This window comes from Zonotrichia albicollis, chromosome 3 (genome assembly GCF_047830755.1).
Source record: "Zonotrichia albicollis isolate bZonAlb1 chromosome 3, bZonAlb1.hap1, whole genome shotgun sequence".
Classification (NCBI taxonomy): domain Eukaryota; kingdom Metazoa; phylum Chordata; class Aves; order Passeriformes; family Passerellidae; genus Zonotrichia; species Zonotrichia albicollis.
Window position 1 is genome coordinate 86,234,531 of NC_133821.1, and position 21,758 is coordinate 86,256,288.

The following is a 21,758-nucleotide window of genomic DNA, read 5'->3' on the forward strand; positions in this document are numbered from 1 at the left end:
GGCCTCATAACAGCTACAGCAGAAAAGAAAGCAGTTCATACTGACTCATCATTTGATTTACAATTCTGAAAACAACTTCCAATGACAACTTGTAATGTGCTATAGAATAACTTCCTAAAGATTTAACTGCGCCTTACTGTGAATAATTAAAGGATCCTTCAGTTTAATTGAACCATTTAGGAGCTGTTTCAAAAAGAAGTTTGTACAGTCAACACTATGCATGACCTGGGCAAAGGAGTAGCAAACACTGCCATCCTAATAATGATTTGAGGTATTTTCTACTAGATGCAGTCAAAAGCAATATGAAAATAAAGCAGTTTTTAGTATGAAATGAAAAAGAAATTCATTGTTAGTATAAAGTTAGTGAAAGAATTTCTGTAATGGAGGAGAACATGATAGTAATGATGTTTAAAAGTTTAAAATAATTAGTCATTTTGTGATGCTTTATTGCTGTAAAGAATAATTTCTCCATTTTAATCCTTGTATTTATTCTAGATCATATCCACTGACAATTAAGCTCATATTTCAGAATTAAGTTACATGACATTTATTGTGAAATAGTCAATGTATCATTTTCCTAATTTCAAAGACAATATGATACAGTTGTGCTTTTTCTTGCCCTGGAGATTTGTGTCATTTCTAAAATATAATGAAATGCATTTTTTCAATATCTGTAGTGTGCGCACTCAAAAAATCCTTATTTGTAAGAGAAGTGCTGTCACTTTTTAATGGAAAAGAGATAATATATTTTCCTCTCAATCTCTTCTTCCAAGGGAAGTGAACAATTACGAAGGTGTGGCTGAAATAAATAAAACACAAAATCCTGGTGCTTGGGCAGATTCTGTCTGTGTGTATCTGAAACAGAGTGACCTGGGTGTGTGCAGAGCTGCTCCTCTCCATTCTCCCAGGTCTCTGAGCCCAGCTGCCCCTGGGTCCTGGCAGTGACCCAGCAGCTAGCCCCACTGGGATGCAGGACACCTGCACCTGGGGCAGCTTTTGCTGGAGAGGATCCTGGAGTTCAGGGAAAGTTTTGTTCCTGTGGCTGGTGTTTTGCGGAGAAATGAAGAAACCTCACAACTTTATAAAAGTTGTAAAGCTCGGTATGTTTTTATTACGGCGCGCATCGGACGCATGCAGAGGAAATCCTTCTCAAAAGGCATGCGTACCCCTGAAGACCTCAGGCCTCCTTTTATCCCCCTTCCAAATGCATATGCATACAGTTTCACAATAGGTTCATACATATTCATTCCGCATGACATTTATTGCCAGTTCTTCTTTATCAAAGGAATTCCTAGGTCGGGGGCAAATCGGCCTTGTGGTCGTTTCTGGGTTTTTTTCTGTCTCCTCACTGTCTCTGCCCTGCAGTTTTTCCTTCAGCTTTGGCCTCACAGACTTTTCACCTCTCCTAGACACTTCACCTAATTCAGAATGGATCTCTACTCTGTCTCACTGGCAATTAGGAGACCTCACTTGAAGTACTGTCTCCTGCCTTGGGCTCCCAAGAGCGAAACTAAAGTATCCTGACACGGAGGTGGCTCCCACAGAGGCACCAGCCCATGGGATAAAGCATCCAGTGCATGGGGAGGAGCTGAGAGAGCTGAGCTTGCTGAGCCTTGGGAAAGCTGAGGGGAAATCTTGTTACTTTCGGCAACTTCTTAAAGGGCAGGTGGAAGAAGATTTACAGCAACGGGAGAGTTATATTAAAAACAAAAATTATATTGGATGTAGTAGAACACCAGACCAGAGGATCTGGAAACTCCATCCCTGTTAACATTCAAAGCTTGACTAGAAAAGACACCCAGAAATCTGAACTAATTTTGAACTTAGCTTTTGCTTCAACACAGACATTGGCCAAGATGACACTTGAATATACCTTTTAAAGCCAGATTTCTCTATGACTGTAAGTACCTAATGAAACCAAAGGAATTTTTATTTGTTCACCACCCCCTCCCCCCAATATCTCTTTGGAGATTTCCCCAGGCAGGAACACTTCCTGATAGATTTGCAACAAATACTTCTGGGGAATTTAAAAACTAATTTCTTTTTCCTCTATATTTTAATTAAGATTATTTTTTAAGTCTCACTGAAGACTAATGGCCACACTCAGAGCCATTCTAAAAGGGACAGTTAAGGTCCCAGAGCATGGAAAAAATCTAGTGAGGGGAAAAATTGAGCAGTTCTGTTTTAACTTTACCAGAAACTTCTTTTTGTTTTGGCAGAACCTGATCTGGAGATAAGAACATTTAAAATACAGCTTGTTATGAACAAAAATTCGGTTAATATTTTTTTGAGAAAAAGTTACAAAAAGGCAGCCAGATCTCTGTCCCTGCCAAGGTCCTGCGTGTTTTGTTATTGTAATCACGGGTCGTTAAGGCTTATCTCCTCTTTTGTATTAGTAAAAAGCCTGGCTGGGTGGGGTAATGGCCCTTCCCCGAGGCAGTGTGCCCTTCCAGCATAAGGAAGACACCTGAGAGGGTGGGGGGGGTTATGCAAAGTGACTCCAAAGTCCAGAATGCTTTGTGGGACCCCGACTCGAGATGCAACGAGAAAACCCCAAAAACAATGAGCCAAATAAGAGTTGAGAGACTAAAGTGATGTCTGGACGTGAGGAGCCGAGTGCTGAGCCTGCAGAGATGCTGAACACCTTCGGAGCCCCTCTCGCCCTGAGCAGGAGTGGTCCCAACGCCGGGACCAGGGTGGCCGCTGGGGCTCAGAAGTAACATCTGTCGGGGACCATCACGCCTTAAAGCTCCCACGAGGACTGGATCCCCCGGCTCTGCCCCTAGTGGACAGAGCTGCGCATATCCTCCTCCTCTGCGTCGCCCTGGGAGACGCGACGGGGACTGCAGCCCTGCCGAGCCGCCCAATCCTGAGCTGATCACTTTTAATAAAGGCATTATAAAGGAGAAAGAAGTCTCCTGGCCCTGTTTATTTCACAGCTCAGGACAAGAAAACCCGGTCCTTGATAACCAAAGATTATTTCAATGAACAAAATGGTAGTTTCATGAGAAATGTGTTTGTTTGTCCTTTTACAAGAGGTTCCCATTTTGACTGTAGTTTTTTAATTGTCTTGTATTATATCATTGATCAGGCAGGAAGGAATCTGAACCTGTCCACGTAGCAGAGAAAGGGTATAAAGGGTGGTCACATCTCCTCAGGGAAAAAGCACCATGAGAGAAGAGAGAAGAACACCATAGGGAGGGGACAAAGCTACATTTCTATGGCTTTCTTTGAGACTTGGATTCATGTCCTGAAAAGCTTTTTGTATGTAAAGCCTGCATTGGCCATTACATTAACAAGACAAATGTAAGTTTGCAATGGGCTTCAACTCCAGCCTTTTTTAATTAAGCTGTCACTATTTACAGATATAATCTAAGCATTATAGGTAAAGGGCAGCTCTTTATGAGAACATTTAAGTATGGCAATCTCATTTTCTCTGGAGTGTATTGTTGCCTCCAGCTGCCACTTGATTTATAAACTGGAAAGCATTATCTGGCTAAAGGAAATTATCATGCATTTTGTTAGCAGAATTTTATTATTATGCATTTTGAAATGCAGCATGAGAATTTGACTCATTCCTATTGCAGCAATGAAAATGTATTTCTTGGTATTTTGGTTACATCTGAAATTCTACAGCATATATGAGTTTTAGGGGAATTACAGTATATCATAGTAATTCTTGTCATATTTTATAATGGTAAAATCCATCCCAACCTTATGGAATTAGCAATCTAAAGATTTCTGGGTGTTCTTTTTCTCTTCTTCATTATTTCTGCAGCTGTAGAAAGCACAGTTCCTAAATATGTCAAAGAAAACTATCTGTGAAGGGAAAGTATAATATCCCATGTGACAATTAGCAACAGAATTCATCCACCTAAGAAATTTTATTCAGCTCAATTAGATTAGATGTATTGAGGGCAGGGACAAAACAGGATATTGACATATCAAAGTTTTAAAAAACAAACAAACAAATGAAAACCAAAACAAAATCCCAAACAAAAGAAAAAACAGAAGAAAAACAAAACAAACAAGAAAAACACGTAGACACACAAACACCTCAAAACAATAAAACAAAACCAACCAAAAAAACAAAACCACAAACCCAAAACCCAAAGAAAGCATCTCACAACAGCAGTTCAATTTTCTGGTCAAGTTTTCTGTCACCTCTTATCTGTGACTGTATCTTTAGATAGTGAAATCTTCAGGGCAGGGGTTATGGCTCCACCTTTGCATGTTGCTCTTTGCAAAATGTGCACCAGGGAGCAAGTTGTATCTGTAATTTAACTGCAGTAACTCCTTCAAAGCCCATCTGGGATTGCAGCCTTACTGAGTTAGGTACCACACAAAATATGAGTGAGAGTGTGCAACTGAATTTTTGTCATTAGGAAGAGGTGCCTGGAGGCAAGTAAGTTGTCCTGCTGCGGTGGAGATGGCAGTGCTGGCTGGCAGCTACTGCAGCACAAAGATAACAGCTGCTCTCTGCCTTTCTCTGGCACCTGAGAGGAAAATGCATCACGATAAAAGTGGATCCAAATGAGGCTGCTGTTTAATTGCTTTTATTGCAAGGCAGTGTTCATAAGACTAAAGAAATTTAAGCTGAGAAGATTTTACTGAGAAGACAGTGAAAGAACAATATAATGATACAATAAAATAAGGGATGGATGGCATAGATTACTGATGCTTCCTGTGACTGGAAACTTTCTCAACTGCTTCATACAGTGAGGGTCAGAGCCCCCTGCTCAGACTCCTGACACAACAGGGATTCAGAAATTCATAAAACATGGCTACCAAAGGTGGAAGAGCAGAGAACTGAGTAAAAAATCCAGTGTCTCATGTCTGTATCTACATATTGGTGACGCTCCTACATGGCTGACTGAATGACCTTGTCTTTCTGAGGAAGAGAGATATTTCTGTTTTCATCTGTTTTATACCAGGGCAATGAAATGAAGTTTATGTCTCACCCCTCAATGAATCATTACAAGCACTTCAGTTATGTTAAGGTACAAGATGTTCTCTGGAAATGATGGGTTTATTGGGTCTGTAAGCTGTGTGTGAGGAAATACTTGGTATTTTGGATGGTTTCAATTTCTTTTGTGCCTGCAGAAGTAAAACCAAAGCTGTAATACTTTACAGTTTTTAACTGGCACTGAAATGCACTAGCAATGTTTTATAGAGATAGAAAAGTTGCTTCTAATCTTCTGGCACACACTTTAACATTTCATCCTTCTGTTTCAAACAGTGCTTACTTTTTGCCTACTGAGTGATCTCTCACTGCATGCAGACATGTGAAGGAATAAATGTCACATGTGCCAAAGCTCAGAAAAGACAAATACTTTTTACTTTTAAAGCTTATATTTCTAGAAGTGCTCTGCAAGGGTAAAGAAAAATAATTTGTTCTCCAAACTGAATCAGAAACTTGCTTTAAGCAATACCTTTCTCAAAGGAGAGGATTGTAGAAGAGGCTTTTTTTAAACACAAGCTGACCTTCAAATAATTTACAGGATCATGACCTACAGAAACAAAACCAGTTATCTAACTAGTCAGCAATAAATAATTTCTCACTAAATCATTTTTAATGAAATCTGAGAACGAAATGGAGAGTTAAATTCTCCATAGGCCTCAGCAATACTACTGTAATTAGTCTAATTTTTTTTTTTATCTTGATGCCTTTGGGTCAGGTCTTAAATTCACAATTGACCTGAGCAGAATTTTTTTGTGGTGGAGACTCTTAGGAGGAAACACTCTATGTACTTGCCCTGTTCCTGCTCTTCTTTAGTCTTCAACATATGACTGCTGTCCAAGACTGGATCTTGCAGCAGAGACACTGCATGTGCGAATATCTGGGCAGCTGTTCAGATGCCTATCAGGGCTGTCCAGGATGCAATCATTAACATAACAAATAGCACCAGGAATACAATTTGGTTTATTATTTATTAAAATGTTAGGTTAAGAATTGATGATCTCCCTGTTTAGGTTTTCTGAATTATTACATTATTATATTTATCTTACTGAGCTATTACATTATACCTTATCATAAGCACCATCAGCTTGAGCAATGATTTTGAATTATACCTTGCTATATATTCATATTTCTTCTCTCCAATTTTATCTTCCAACTGCTTGATGTGTTTTTTCTGCATACTTTCTTGCCTTTTTATCATGACCATCATAAAATAAAATTCCAATCATAAGCTTAAATGCTTCTCAAGGTAGATTAGAGTCAAGCAATGTGCATAAAGGATAATGCAACATTGTGCTGATGGTGGAAAATACTGAAATATGTGCATGAATAATCCTTCTGTGAATACTTTAAGTGGAAAAAAAAAAAAAGCTTAATATGACTGGTGTCCTTTTTGTCACATAATGACACCTGCTTAACATTTTCATGGCAATTTTTACTAGGTGACTTTGACCAGCAAAACTCTCCCAATTAATGAGGCTGAAAACAATCCATTCAGTGCTGAGTGGGCCCCTATTATAAATTGTACCAAATGCTGAAAATAAATTTGATAAAATGGGTTGAAGTGGCTGAGGGTTATGCACTTTGGTGTTATGCAAGGAAGCCTCCAGCCCTTGTGTTTCTCTCTCTGCCCTGTGATCTGCAGCCATGCCCAGCTCCTGTTGCAGATGCTCTAACAAGAAATGTGACAGCTTACACTGGAGTGAGCCCTGTTTATACTATGTCAGAGCAAGCCCCACAAGGAGTGTAAACTGTTTGACTAAAGAATGCCTTATTTCTAATGCTTTCTGTCATTTCAGAATTTTCTATACAAACACTGAAAATCATTTAAATGGCTTTTAATTAGAAGCACGAGAAGATGGAGTTTATTTCTTCATAATGGGAGAACTTCACATTTGTTATAGAAATTTTATCCATTCTTATCTAAAACATGCCTCCATTCTTTGACAATTCATTTGTTTGAGAATTTATTTGTCCAATTGCTTATGCAGCATAGAGTTCTCAATGGGGAAAAACATTTTTTGTGTTTGCAGTGGTTTAGGACCAGCACGCCAAACCACACGCCACTCCTTCTCTCCCTCGGGTCACAGAGACAAAAGGCAGAGATCACAGATTGAGATAAGAACTTCTCTGGAAACAGCAATGAGACAAGAAAGCAAACAGTAATAGCTACAATATTCATAACAAAATTGTGCAAAAAGAAGGCGATTTACATGCAAAAAAAAAAGCTCACTGACCTACACAAAGCAGCGTGACCCCAAGAAAATGAACAAAAATGATGGATGGACCCCTCCCCCCCAAGCCCATGGTTTCCCAGACCCAGCGCCACATCCACCTTCCTTCCTGAAGGGAGAATCCCTTATTTCTACCCCCCAGATATGGTGAGTGTTATGGAATAACAATCTGGACAGTTCCACACAGCTCCAGGCTCTTCCCCCTGCTGTGAAAAAATTAATTCTGTCCTTGCTGAAAGCCAGGAGAGAATTTAACTAATCTACATAATCAAACAGAATTATCAAACCTTCAGATTCACAATGACTTATCCAGATTATTTTTTTGTTCTTAAGACTTTTTCTTAAAGATAAAAGAGTAAAAGAACTGACATTTTATGTTTTTGAGACAATGCATATTGGTGGGGCAGTAGGGAAACCTCAAATCGTTTTTTATCTTTATGAAGTAACTTCAGTGTAGACAGAATTGTCTGTTATTAGTATTTAGTATGATTAAACTATAACTCCAAGTGAAGTTTTATCTGTAGAGGATTAAAATAATTTGTTTTCCTGCTCACTATAAATTAAATGCTTTCAGTCAACAGTAAGAGGTCTTGATTAGTAGCAGCAGCTGAAGTGGAAATAGATTAATAAATCTTCATTTCTTTTCATATGGATACTCTCCAAAACATGCACGAGGCAATAACTTTTAATGTCTAACCTGCAGCTGCTCCTAGATTAAATGAAAAACAAAACTGAAAGTAATCCACAGAGCTAGTTATCAATTTCATATCTATTTCTCCAATTTACCCCTTTCTAAGGAGTTTTTCTTGGAAAACAAAAGGCAAGAAAAATAAAAAATTCTTTATTCTTTTCCTGAGGTGTTTTAGTCTTGGAATCTTTACTCATCAGAGAAAACTTTGATGGTGGTCTAATACTAAATGCATAAAACATGTATATGTTAAAAATATTCTCATAGAAAAGTTAATCAGAAGAATGCTCTTTATATGTTTCAGGTGCTAAGAAGTTATGTTATGGATGACCAACACTGGACATAAAACTCAAGGAAAGTATTTGGCCCTTAATGATGGCTGAGTCTCATAGGAATTTTTTCAATAAGGTTACTTGAAGGGGTAAAAGGAGATTTTTAGGTCATATTAGAATATTCCTTGAGGGTGAAGCCTAAATTAAAAAAAAAAAAAAAACCTTAAAAAAAACTTTAAAACAAAACAACCCTCCCCAAAAAACAACCATAACAAAAAACAAACAAAAAAAACCCCAACAAAACTATACATAATATCTGAACTCAGCAGAATATATGAGTAAACATTACAAAAATAAATGCAAAAATAGTTTTTTCTGTAGTTACCTCCACAGCTGTTGCTTCAATTTACTTCCTAGAATTCAGGGCCCTCTTCTTTTTTCCTCTTTGGGTCAACCCTTAAAGCATATTTTTGTCACCCTCCCCTGATGCTGTTCTTTGGATGATTCTGGCAAACTGTAGAGGCAGTTTCCCAAGTGGAAATTAGGCAATGAGTAGATAGACTGTTCCATAGAAAGATAAAATCTCTTTAGGATCCTCTTTTTTTATTCTCAGTAATGCAAACATGTAAATTTACATTTTTTCTTTATCCACTTTACAGTGAATTTGGAAGGTCTGTGACCTCATGATTTATGCCAGAAGAATGTGTGCAAATATATATATATATATATATATATATATACACACACACATATACATATACATATATATATATATATACTGAAGAAATTTGATGAAGTTATAAAAAAGCACAATAGCTGCATTTATATTTCCATATAAATTGAAGTTTCGCTCCAAACATTATTAAAAAGCCATTAAGAATAAATCCATTCTTAAAACAAAACTGCAAGAGAACACCTTTCCAATACTTGGAAGCATCACTATTTTCCATCTTTGAAGTAAAATGGAGAAGTTTTCATGGGTGAGCCAAGTAAAGACATGTGAACCACACACTTACTTGTCATGAGTTGCGCAGGTTCAGGTGAGTTCCTTCACTTGGCACCTCAAAGCTCAGGTTGGACCTGGGCCAGGACATTTCCCTGGGGTGGCTGCCAGCACAGGGCAGCCCGTCCTCACTGCAGGGAAGAAATTCAGCATTCCCACCTGTGAGGTGAGGTTCCCTCCCAGCTGGTCAATCTGATTCCATAACACAAAACTTTGCCTTTGGATTACAGATGGGAAGGAAAAATCCCAATGAAAATAAAGAAATCACTGCCAGCCCAAAACCAATGAACTAATCAATCAAACAAAACTCAAAAAAAACTATGTTGCCTGAACATTTTCTGGTTGCTTTTTTTGAGAAAATCCTGGATTGAGAGATCTGGGACATGGAGGGAAAAATGATGACTATTTCCTTAAGCAGTAGGACAAACTGTGGCATCTGTAGGACACTTTTTAGATATATTATTCTAATCATAATTTGATTATATATAATTATATATTATTCTAGTCAAAATTATAGCTCTTCAGATCAATAGCTCTTCAGGTTTCTGTACCTCTTACAGTTCTTTTTGGGATATAGTTATGGGAAGTGTACTTTGGAACTGAATGGTACCTTTCTTCTCAAGAAACCTCTGGAAATTACGGTGGTCTTCAAATGGAACCAAGCATATCTTAAAAATTTTCTGTTTATATTAATTTCCTCTTTCCAAAGTATGTAAAAAATACCAATTTTCACTGTAAACCAACATTTCTCTAGTGAGTATTTACACAAAACCTAAATAAAGATGCAAGTTTGGAGGTAGTTAATACTAAAATAATATCCAAACTAAATTTACAGGCTGTGGTAATTTGCAGGCTGACTTACACTGATGCTAGGAGTATAATTTAAAAGTATCCATGGTCTCTGCAGAGCATAAGGAGAAATCTTCATTCTGTGGAAGTAGTGTATGCAGAAGGCTCTCTCAGTATAAATTAAATACTTCAGGCTAAGCAGTGAAATTAGTCAAGGAAAACTACCAAGGAAGGAAATAAGGAAGGAAGGAAGGAAGGAAGGAAGGAAGGAAGGAAGGAAGGAAGGAAGGAAGGAAGGAAGGAAGATGCACATATGACCAGCACCTCTGGTTTTGGCATGTGGGCTTTTTGATATGTTACTCAGAATTTTTGGATGGCAGCTTTTGACTTTCAGATTCTCTTCAAGGATGGTGATGAACAGGGGGATTTTAAATCTACAGAAGATATGTTATATGGAACTTCTTGAAACATGCTTATTTTTTAGTCACCAGATTTCATGTATTTAATCTAGCTAAAGTGTAAAAGAAAATTATGTTTTTGATACCAATTTCTCCAGCTCTAAGAACTGTGAACTGTATTAAGACAATTATACCATCTTTTAGCTGATGAAGTGTGACTTGAAGAGCATGTATTATTCAACATCAAATGCAAATGACATCTATGCCCAAAGCAAAAACAAAAATAAAAATTTCCTGAAGTGAGAGAGATGGGCTTGGAGAAGCAATCCAGAACAGTATGAATAACCCACTGCTAACTATAAGCCATATATCAAAGAGGACACTGGAGATTTAGCAGTAAATTGAAGCATTCAGTCAAATCACTGCTGTGGAGGCCTAAAGGTGCTGCCTGATTTTTAATGAGAAATTTTTATTTGACAAGCTAAGTCAGTGATAAGTTTTTTGAGTGCGTTATGTGCGTGTGAAAAGATGAGGAATTTGTGTTCTACTGAAAAATATGGCTTGTTCTTCAACTTGCATAAGTAAATCTACCTGATACACATTTTGTGTAGTCCTGCAAGCAGTTTGTGTACTGAATGGTTCCATATTTACATATGAACATCTGTCTAAAAATGTTGTAAATGAGATCTGAGGATTGTTAAGATTTCACCTTTTACCACCTGATTTGTGCTGTTTCTACTATTATATGCAACCTCCCATAGCAGAATACTGCCTAAAACTACATTTATTTTTTCCTTTATCTCACTTATTTTAAAACTGGTAGGAGAGCAGTGCATCAATCCCTAAATCCCCTAAATCACAACTGCAGAGAGCCACAGAATCTATGATGTTCCTGGTTGTGTTAATAATGTCCTTTAAAAGCCTGTCATGGCTCTGGTTGTCATACATCTCTGAAGATTACTCTAAAATAATTCATTTTTAAATAGAATAACAGTTCATTGTGAAGAAATCCTTAGGATTCTCTTATTTCCTTGACAAATTATGGAACTTCATTAATGACACTTTCTCACTAGCCAGTTTGAACCACTGCCAAATAAATGTGTGTAATAAGAGAAAGAGATAAGAAATGTCCTGTAACAGAGCTGTACAAATGGAGGATTTGATGTGGTTTTTCTACTTTGCAACACATTTACTGATACATCCAGTTGCTCTCTGAGGGTTGGATACCATTATGGGAAGTATGTTAGATTGCAGAGATAACATTGTTTATGATAAATTAATTCATGCTGGCATATAGACAAGACACACTAATCTTATAGGAAACTTGGTTAGAAATCTCACTACCATGAATCATTTATAAATTCAGCTGCTCAGAAATTATTTTCCTACATGGTACAGCTACTAAAACCCTAATTAAAAAAAAAAAAAAAAAACTAAACAAAATCAAACGCCCTCAAAAAACCCAGAAAAAGAAAGAAACAAACAAACAAAAAAAACTCACCAAAAAAAACCTCACTAGAAAAAAAAAAAACAACAAAACCAAACAAACAAAATAATCCCAAAATAATTTATAAATACAACCTGAAAGAGTTGCAGCTTTTTGCCAGACTGGGGTAATTCACTCAAATTAATAACTTTCTATGAATTTTTGTTGAAAAATAAGATAGCACAGACTTTTCAGTTAATTTTTATTTTATGCAGCTTTTTTCCATATTCTTTCATCAAGAAGAGGGGAGAGATGAGAACTACAGTCCATTGTTTTGAAGACGATGTGCATTTAAGAATTCTGAGCATATTTTAAAATGTAACAGGGAATTCTTATTTTCCATTTGGCTATTGGCATGCTGTGAAAGTCATGTACCCGCAGGGAGAAGTTATTTTAGAGAACTTTAGTTTTTATATGCAGAATTCCATAGTACCCTTTCTCTTGTACACTTCTCAAGGCAACCCAGTGTGAGGTACTGAAATATTCATGGATTATATCATTGGTGGATAAATTATAACCCCCAGGATGCACTCATGAGCTATTTTGGGTTAGAAGGACTGAAAAAAAAAGATACAAGATACCTCATATCCCAGTAGCTTTTCCTATGTCTAGAGATTTCTGTTGTGGATGCTGGGGAAATGATGATGACAGAAGCTGCTCCCTGGAAAAAGCTGAAGCTGGGCAGCCATCAGAACCCTGAGTATGACATGCAGGAGTTCTCAGGCACAATGTGTTTCTCAAAAACCTCTCCTATACAAGGCTAATAAATCTGTGAATTTGGAAATACCTATTTTTTAATATTATCCTTGACACAATGATGACAGTCTGATTTGAGTCTGCAAGGTTTTTTTAGACTTTCAAGATAAAAAATTGATAAAATCTTTAAAGATAGACAGAGAGAAATTGCCTATATAGATTAATTTGGGTCAATATAAATAAAATACTACATTCATTTAAATTGTGGAGATTATCGACCTCTGAATGAATTATTCTTTATCTTATAGAGAACCTGAAAATAATTTCTCTTATTCTTTAAATAAATTTTTGCAGTTTGCAATATTTAGGTTATAGCCTAATATAAAATAAAAAATACAGTAGAGTTAGAATTTTAATTCTATGCAAATAATTGTATAGGTAAACAATTAAAATTGTTTCCCTTGTTTGATAGTTACAGTCAATCCCCTGATTTCAATGAACTCTCAGGAGGGGCTTCTTTGTCACCATGTTTGCTGTTAAGTATTGGACAAAATAAGGTTGCCAAAACTCATCCTGTGTTTTTGGGAGACAATATTAAAAACTATAGTCGTCAGACTTTGTGCCTTCTGCTTTCTGGGACTGCATCCAAGAAAGTTCTTTACAAATTTGTTTCAACCTTGTTCTAAAAGTCTCTCTTTTGCCACTGTAAGAGAGCTATCTGTTCCCTTCATCATTTGGGCTGTCTCCTCAATACCCTAATCCTAATCCTAATCCTAATCTATAGAGCAATTCCAAGGTAAAACTTGAGAATCCAAGCATGCTCAGAAACTCAATGGGAAGCTGAAATAAAACTTTGGAAAGAGCTTCATATATGTGAAATATTTGTTCTTATCACTTGGCTAGGGACATACATATTCTTTCTTCAGAGAAAATAAAAGGACCTAAAGTCTGTGGTGGAAGAATGAAAAACAATAGACATAAATTGAACCAAGACAGGTTCTGACTGTAAATGAGGAACAGCTTTTTCCCCGTGAGGGCAGTCAGGCAGTGGATCAGGCTGCCCAGGGAGTGTGCAGTCTCCGTCCTTGGAGCTTTCCAAGATCTCACTGAACACAGCCCTGAATAACCTGGTGAATTTAGTGTTTTCCTTGCTTTAAGCAGGATATTGATCTGGAGACCTCTGGAGGTTCCAGTATGGTTTGTATTATTCAGAGATTCTATCAATCATCCTGCTTTTCTAGAACTCCTTCTTTCACAACAAACTAAACCAAATTGTGCCATTCTCACATGAAAAACCAGAAAAAGTCCACATCTATCTAAGCAGACATCTTAGCTCAGTGCACTGGTGATACCCCGAGAGAGACAGTGTGACCTCCAGAGAGCTTGTCCTAAACCCACCTTGTGCTGGATGTAGAACAGAACCTTTAATTATCTGAGCTTGTAGCTGGTTTTAGGGTAGATCCTGAGCAAAAATCATCAATATTAGGAAGGGTGGTATTGAATATAAACAGCACTTCCACTACCCCTTTAAGAAAGAAGGTTGGCTATGCTGGACGAGACAGCATGGTCAGGAACCCATAAGGATATTCAGAAAGTTTTGATGAGTGATTACACACCAAATTCTGTGAAAATTGAAGTTCTGCTGTTTGCCAGGGATAGGCAAATCTCATATTTGATTTCAGGATGTTAAAAATCCGAAGTATTTAATTTATACAAGAAAATTGAAATAAAAGTTGCATAATCCTCATTTTGCAACCTTCCAGTTTTGAAAAATGTATCTAACTAATTTTCTTTCACAACACATTACTTTATATTTTATGGCACATAAATGTCACCAGCTGTGCATTTTTTTTAATAACACGATCATTATTTGTAATTTATGACAGAATTGAGATTGTGTTGTTTTAATATGAAACTAGGTGAAAGATGTTTGAAATATTAGTCTATCCAAATAATATGTAATACTGATCTTGACAATCTTGAAAAAAAGAATGCAAGAAATAATGTATAATATTTGCAGCAAACAATGAGTATCTTAAGGTGTGTTAACTTCTCATACAAAAATACTGATGTGTCAAGGTACATGTTTAGTGTGTATGTGTTCAGGTGCATGCAACATGACTTAATGATAAATGATTGAAATGATATTATTGTAAATCTAGGTTATGAATGTGCTAAAAAGATTTAAAGGGGAGTAATTGCCCATAGTTAATGAACAGTCAGATTTTAAAAAGAAGTTACTTCTAATGGGCTCTATTTTGCAAAATTGCCAGATGTCACCATCATGATTAAATTCATCTTCCTAAGTTAGACTAAGCCAGCAATGGCAAGAAAATAATTTATCAAGTCCCCCAGCCAAAGCTTTCATAGCCCTGGCAAGACCATTAAAATGCAGTAAATATACAACAAAAGAAACTCATAAAATATATAATTAATAAACAAGATAGAGACTATCTTGGACAAAAAAATGCACATTTTAAAAAGAGGTCCCTTCTGTGGGCATAGACATCTCCCATCTACATTATACAATTCATATTCTGGTAATGATGATGTGGTATCTTCAAGAAATACGAAAGGGGAGAACTTAAGTTTGTGCTATGCCCTAAAAAGGGTCAAGACAATCAACCAATTCTCCAGATAATTAGCCTAGGCCATATTCCTATACTCCATTTGCTCCCATGGTAACACTGCCTAGCCTGAGGTCTCTTCCTACCCACCCTAAAATCAGGTCTCCACCAGATGACCTGATCCAAAATGAGGAATTTGAGCCTCACCCAGGACAACAGAACAGTGAGACTTACAACTCGACTGCAATATTGGCATCTAGTAATGGAAAAGTGAGCACATTCACATTCACAAGAACATTGCATTGTTCTCACTCTGTTCTGGTTCTTTCATGTCTTCCCTCAAACTGTCTATCCTGGTGATCCTTTCTTTCACCTGGACTTTTCCATTATACTCCAAAACTACTCTGTGGTTTTTTTCCCTCTTTAATGTGGTTTAATCCCAACTGTCAATCCAGCATCCTGTAGCTGCTTGTTCAATTCCCCATGGAGGGATGGGGGAGAGAATTGGGAGGGCAAAGGTGAGAAAACTCATTTGTTGAGGTACAGAGAGTTTAACAGGTAAAGAAAAAGCTGCACATGCAAGCAAAGCAAAACAAGGAACTAATTCAGCATTTCACATGGCCAGGTGTTCAGCCATCCCCAGGAAAACAGGGCTCCATCATGTGTAACAGTGGCTTGGGAAGACAAATACCATCTCCAAACATTCCATCCCTGCATCCTCCTCTTCCCCAGCTCTACGTGCTGAGCATGACTCTACAGAGTCTGGGATATCCCTTAGTTCAGCTGGGGTCAGCTGTCCCAGTGGTGTCACAGACCAATTTCTTGTGCACTCCCAGTCCCCTTGCTAATAGGATGAGAAGCAGACAAGGTTTTGTCACCTCTATGTTATCAACTCTGTGTTATCAACTCTGTTTGCAGCACAAATCACAAAAAATTAAAAGCCTCCTTCTAGCTAGTAAGGAGAAAATTAACTATCCCAGCCAAATCAGCACATCTCAACATGGAACTTGAGGACAAATGGAGGAATTTCAGAAATGCATACACACTCAAGAGAGGCCTAAAGTGACCAGGATTATGTAAATAGTTGTGTTCAGTGTGAATATCAGTTTTAAGTTCCTGCTGTGATTTTCCTGTTGATACTTTCATTACAGAGAAAAAGACCACATTTTATGCTTCTCCTAATCCTTCCTACTTTTGTTCTACACCATCATAGAATTCTATTTAGCTTTCTTAGCTTCTTTATCTTTAGTTCTCTTGAGCTTTAGCAATATTTATTTCCTACACTGGGATAACCACCTCCAAGCAGAAAAGTCAGTATTTTGCCCATTAGGAGAACAGCAGATGGCACTACAGCCACTTGTCCAAAGGCATGAGATCCAATCAAAAGACCAGTCTGGAAAGCAACAATCTAATTTCCTTATTATTATTTTTAAAATGTTGATCATTCACTGAAGATTCTTCTAAGTAATGCAGCAGATCTCAGCCCTGATTTCAGGAGATGGAGTCTCAGTAATGCTAAGCTATTCCTTGAGGTGAACAAAACTGTGAAAAAAGGCATACAGATATGAACTACTAAAGGCCTTTAAGGTCAGTTATACACGCATGGATTTAACCAGAAAATTGACTCTTTAAAACATGGTTTTTTACGCTTTTAAACAACCTGAAATGGTTTTGTGTGCATATGTAGGTGGCAGCCAATGAAGCTTGTTAGTTTTCATATATTTATGTCTTTTCGGAAGACTTTGAGTGGAGAGCATACCAAAAAAATGGTGACTTAATAACTGTTTCCTTGCACAATAGACACTAATGTATTGATCACATCCTTATTCAGTACTAAACTTTATCAGGCAAAATCCACCAAAACTCAATTGTTCCTTTCATATTTTTCTGAACAACACAATCACAAACTTATTTGGTATTTCTGTTAGAGTATCAAGGAAAGTATTTCTCTTTTTTAAATACAGATATTTAGTGACAAGCATCAGATGAAATGAGACAGAATCCTGCCAGAATGAGACACAGGCCTGCACAGAGGATGCTGAGGATCTGCAGCTGATTTCCCAGGGAGGCTATGGATGCCCCATCCCTTGAACTGGCCATGTTAGATGGGCCTCTGGGTAACTTCGTTTGGCAAAAGCCACTTTGTACCACCACGCCTCTTCAAAATAACCAGAGATGGCATTTTTCCACTTTGAACTCACAGCTTGTATATTATTCTTTTCATAGGGAAGATTCTTAAAATAACTGCCAGGAAAATAATTATCCCTGGCAGTAGAGATTGAAGGCATAATTTAGCAAAAGAGACAAGGGAGAAGAAGAAAAGAGGATGAGACACAGTATGATGAAGGGGAAGATATATGGTAACAAGGACAAATGTCCATCTACTTATCAGTATCTAAAACTAAGGCTGATTGTTTATCTTTGCTACTTGCAGGCTCAGGCTTCTCTTTCTAGAATTGAGCATAAAAAAGATGTGTAATGTAGATGAATTGAGCAACAAGAATGCTGAATCAGCAAACAAAACATAATTTTTTTATCCTTTTTAATGACCTTACACATCAAAAGGGACCCATAACTGCATAACATGTCTGTATCATTCTTACCTGACTACATGAGCTGTGTTTAATTTATTCAAGTGTTGGTGCATGGCTTGCACTGTGCTCAGGGACTCGACATGCTGCAGCTGTGCTGCTGCTGCCCTGACACACTCAGCCCACACTGGTGTTGCTGGGGACATTCCCAGCAGCTGAAGCTTGACTTGCAACATCAAGGTATTCTGGGATCAGGATGGCAGGACTGGGCCCACTGCCCCCAGGAACCCAAGCCAAAAAAATCTCCCTTAGCAGCAATCGAGGGTGACTGAGATACTGCAGCTCTAAGGGAAGATACCTTCACTTTTTGCTGGGTTTATTCACCACTCAGTGAAACTTCTGAGAATTTGGCTCCTGCAAAACTTTAATTGTCTTTTATTGGGAAACAGGAGCTAATTAGGAACTAGAATCACAACAGAAATACAGCGATCATTTTGGTGGAGTCTAGTTTTAAGTAGCTTTAACTGATTAAGTCAGTTTTCCAGAGCTGCTGGAAAAATACATATAATCAGAACATGCTGACAGTACCAAGCTGGTTCTTCCACCTCATCCCAGCTTTTCTGGGAAGCAAAGTGCAATAATCTGGAACCCAGCCACACTTATCCAGCTGTGAGTGCTGCCTGGATGTGACAGCTTTCAGCGTGTGGAACGCTGACCAAAACTGTTTCCTGGCTGTTCCTGGGAACTTGTGAACAGACTCATGCTGACCTCCCATTCAGCTCTGAACTATACCAGGCTGAGAACCACATGACTTTGGCTGAAAACTAAAAGTAACAAATTTGTAACATAAAGAAATTTTAGCAATGTGTAACAGACAATCTAGTCCAAATTTTGGACTTTAAAGAAAAATTAGTCTTACTGACTGTTCTTCAATTTATTTTTGTCATTTTAATATCAGTTTTTAAAACTCTCATCACATACAAAAAAAAAAATCTAAAGGGCATAGGCATGTTTTCAAGAAAAAAGACTCAAACAAGGATTTCTCAAAATATTATTCAATTTCTCTTGGACATCAAGTGCTTTGAGATGAGGGTCAGAAATCTTTCCAGTTATCTAATTCAGCTTAAACTTTCCTTGTGTTTCATGCAGAACGCCCTTTCGATCAAATTAAAAACTCTATATTTGTCTTAGTATGCAGAACAAATTAAATTTCTACTAGAAAATGGCACATACCTGCATGTTCTTATGTGTCAGCAAGTTGACACAGGACCAACTTTATGTCTATGTGCATGTACATGTACAAGCACATGCATATACAAGTAAATATTTATATACACATTCTACTTATTTCACTCCTTTTCATGTTTTTACCAAGAGAAGATACACATGAAAAGAGAATGAAGAGGAAAATGTGGGTCCACATGTAGTTTTGCACTTAGACATAGAGACAGTTCTGTAAACTTCACTTTAATTATTTCAAAGAATATCTATGGACAGAGACATTTCACACAAAATTGCATGGCCAAATATTCTTTTCCATTTGTGCAAAAGCATAAATGCAGTTAAAAACACATGAACACATGTCTTGAAAACTTAATGTTTACAGCTCTTAGAGTGTGATTGTTTGGATTTGAAAGCCAATAAAAAAAGATCTTGCTTAAACTTTTCAGGGCTTTTTGGTTGTTTTTTTTTTTTCCTTTACTCCATTTAAAAAGCTTCTACACATACAGTTCATTGCCTTGTTGATGATTCTGGGTGTGGGAGGAGAAAATTATTAAAGTGGCAGTTTTCTGACTTTAATTTTCCAAATGCATGTGGTTAAGTCCCTTGAGTGAAATCAACACATTGATGGAGGAAATATATAAAATCTTCAACCTTTTTCTCCATTAATTCTGCACGCTCTCAAACTCCAACAGCTTTATATTTCTCAAGCAAAACTTAGACCAGATGAACTACAATTTTTCTAAACATGTTGAGTGATGGCGATGATTTATTTGTAATAGAAGTTATTGTCATTCTGTGATTCTAACGGATTGAGCCATCAGAGCAGGGCTGATGTATGTCTGCCATAAACCAGACAGCTTTACTGCATCAGAGATTCAGCTCTGCAGCTGTGTTTAGAGGCAATTCTATTTAAAATGTGCCTATAACTCCCAAAGCCAAGACCAGCATATTTGTTTACTTTGCTCATTTTGCCAACCAAGGGCTTTTTAGGCCAAATTGCACCTATCCTTGGCCCTTGAATCTGCCAAATAATGACTTTGGAACTTTCTTCTTGAGACATTAGTAATTTTGCATTAAATTTGAAGATTTGGTTAATTAAATGCTCATTTCATAATTACTTTAAACGCAAAAATTTGCAATGTGGTGAATTTATGAGTTGTTTATTCTGGGACAACTATCTTACTCCAAGAGACATCTGAACAAGCCAAAAATCAGTAGTCTGTGCTTTAGCTCTTTGAGGGTCTTGTGGCTTTCTGGGTGAGTTTTTTTGTTTTGGTTTGGTTTTATTTTGTTTTGAGTTTTTTTGGTTGTTTTTTCTGTTTGGTTGGTTGGTTGTTTTTTTGTTGTTGTTGTTGTTTTGTTTTGTTTTTTGGGGGTTTTTTTGTTTGATTCTGTTTGGGTTTTCTTCCTGAATACCTAAGAGCTGTCCAGGTACTGAGGAATGCATAAAGTGAACACATCCTGGAAAGGGAAGGTGACCACACAAACATGGGATGAATTTCCCCTTGTGTATACCTCTCACTGGTACATAGCAACCTATTCTGGGCTTTATTCTTCACTTTGATCAGACAACTCACACAGGTGATACCAGCAAGGCAAGAAATGAGCTGTCTGGAAAAATGCTGCAAATCAAAAACTGTCCAAATGTCTCTGCAACCAAGGTTGCATTTACAAAAACTCCAGTCACAAGGAATCACGTCAAGAATGAAGTAAAATCTCTGGGGTGGTGTACCCAGGCAGTTACAGGTCTCCCAAAACTGACAGGCTTAGCTCAGCAGACATTAACAAGGATATGGACTTAACCCAAAAATATGAAGTTCTGTTTATTTTGATTTTATCTGTATACTCAGTTCAGAGCTCAAATTCTGCAGAAGGCTGAGGTGACCCCAAAGGTGTCCTCAGGACATGGATACATATTCAGTAAACATTAGTGAGTTTACAAAAGAGCTCTTACAGTGATTATGAAGATTAAAATTTATATAAATGTACATGGAGAAAACCTGGTGTAAAATTCAGTGCCTACCTCCACTCTGCATCATCTGGTTCCTTTGCTATTGAAAGCTGTAAACTGAGCAGACAGGGAACCACCAGGGCTGGAGATTACCAGTTAGGCAGCTTTAATCCAGCCCTAAACCAGCAGCTTTATTCCAGCCCAGGTCAGGCATCCTTTTTAAAATCTATCGTCTTCAAACTGGAAAAGAGTTTTTGTCCAATTTCTATTTGAAAGACAGCAGAAATATAAAAGAAAAGTTAATAAAAAATGCAGTTCTTATTGAAAACAGAGACAATCCCAATATTTAATGAACCCCCTCATCAAAGAACTTTAAAAGTGAATGAGTATTACAAGTAAAATTCAATTAAAGGGAAGAATAGACATGTAAAAGTGGGGCTTTTTAAGGAAATTTCATTAAGAGAAGAAAAAAAATGTCAAAGTTCCCAAAATAAAGAAAATCTGCATAAAATGCAAACATCCTGCAGAAAGGAAATAAAAATTAAAAATGCTTTTGCATATAATATATTCACTTACATAAAAAAAGACTTGGTAAGAGGCAGTCAGAATCAATTACATAAAGACAAGATGAAGACATCAACGAAAAATCCAGAGGAATTCACACTGCAGTGTCTAAAGCAGAATGGAGAGAGAACTGAAGAAGGAAAAAAACTCTCTAATACTTACAACATTTTATTAGATAAATTGGCAAGTCTTCTTGGGTTACTAAAAGGGGAAAAATGAGCCTTCTTTCTGTTTTAGAGGAATATAGATTTAGATAGAAAAAGGGTGGTATTAAATTTGTAATGCTTACAAAATTTTCCACAATATTAGTAACATATGAAACATAATCTGCTACATATAAACTATTTTCAAATCATTATACATTATATGCAAAAGTTCTAACTGAAAGTGAATGA